We start from the raw sequence: 1,820 nt of genomic DNA, 5'->3' as shown, positions 1-1,820 counted from the left end.
CAAAATAACAATAATAATAATAATGCCATGATGAACACTAGTGTGTAAGTTTTTTGGTGAACCTGTGTTTTTATATTTCTCTTGGTAATATACCTACTTAGGAGTGGAATTGCTGGGTCATATGGTAACTGGTTTTAACATATGGTTTTAACATTTTTGAAGAATTGCTGTACATTTTCAAAACAGCGGCAGCATTTTACATTGCCAGCACTAGGATATGAAGATTCCAAATTCTTCATATTCTCACCAACACTTATTTTCTGTCCTTTTAATTTTAGCCATCCTTGTTGGTATTTAATGCTATCTGTGGTTTTGATTTGCTGTTCCCTGATGGCTAATGATGTTGAGCATCTTTTCATGTGCTTATTCATAAACTCTCAAAGTAGACCTGCCAGGTCCTTTCTAATGAGGAAGGACAATGGCTTTGTGCCTCTAGGATGTTTTTATTGAGCTTCTTTGTGTCTAGATCATTAGAAGAATTAATGAATACTTTCTCTCTCTCTTTCTTTTTTTTTTTGTAGAGACAGTCTCACTTTACCGCCCTCGGTAGAGTGCCATGGCGTCATACGGCTCCAGCTCTTGGGCTTAAGCGATTCTCTTGCCTCAGCCTCCCGAGCAACGCCCGGCTATTTTTTTGTTGTTTCAGTTTGGCCGGGGCTGGGTTTGAACCCGCCACCCTCGGTATGTGGGGCCGGTGCCCCACTCACTGAGCCACAGGCGCCGCCCGAATACTTCCTCTTTTTAATGAAGCTCAGCTGCTGCCCCAACATGGTCAATGAAAGGCTTTCTGTGCATTTTTTCCGAAGAAAAAAACCCAGGACTATTCTGGATAAAGTTACGTTACAAAAAAAAAAGTTATGTTACATTATCTGAGCAGCACATGAAGCAAGAAAAATATAAGCTAATGTACTAACTACTACAACCCAAGGAAAGTCCCTGGTCTTTTGTGTGTGTGTTTGAATCTAACTTAGTACGTGTTGTTTAAGCAAATTTGCTAACAAAGAATACGTTTTATGACCTCATGAAGAGCGAATTGACATCTTCTTATCTGTTTAAAATCTTACATACTGGTTGAGTCAAAGGTGAGAGAAGTGTAGCAAAACCAACTGAGTGTCATCTAATCTAGCTGAAGGAATCGATCTTAATTTACCTCAATTTCTCTGTCCCCAAAAGTCAATTCCAAGGGATCACACGAATCCTTTTATTGTGCTTAGGATTTTGGTTATTTTCAACATTGCTTTAAGAGCGCATTTGGGAACTGAACGTTGGTTCTCCAAGTGTTTTCAATAAAACTTGTTTTTAAAGACAGCGTCCTAGAGTGTGCAGCTGCCACTCCTTACTGCGCACCCTGGAGTGAGGAGCCCAGAGGTCGTTACCGAATGTGAGCGGTGAGACCTCACGGAAGGAAATCCAAGGCCCTACTCCGACGATTCTAACAAAAGCCTTCAAACCAACTGGCGTTTTCTAATTCACCACGGCCCTTCCTACTCTCTTCTCCCCGCAAATTTGACCACCCATCTGAGAAAACCACATCCCTGTCGCAGCAGGTTCCTCAGGGAACGCTGTCTCCTATTTCAGCCACTCAACCCAGCAAGCCGCTCCCAAGAGCTTCTTCCGCCACGCCCACCCCCGCCCATCTCCACTCAGGGCGGAAAGGAGTCTTTCCCTACCCCGCGTGCGTCGCCAGAGGCCCCGCCCTACTCCCGCCACTTCATTGGCTCCGGTGACCGGCCCCCGGAATATCAGCTCTGGATTGGTTGGCTTGGACGCCGTTCTGCGCTCTACCCCGGGCGCGTGGCGAGCGTGGCCACACCCCTTAC

Source organism: Nycticebus coucang, chromosome 4 (genome assembly GCF_027406575.1).
Source record: "Nycticebus coucang isolate mNycCou1 chromosome 4, mNycCou1.pri, whole genome shotgun sequence".
NCBI lineage: Eukaryota > Metazoa > Chordata > Mammalia > Primates > Lorisidae > Nycticebus > Nycticebus coucang.
The sequence above is the reverse complement of the archived record's forward strand: the minus strand, read 5'-3'. Positions refer to the sequence as shown.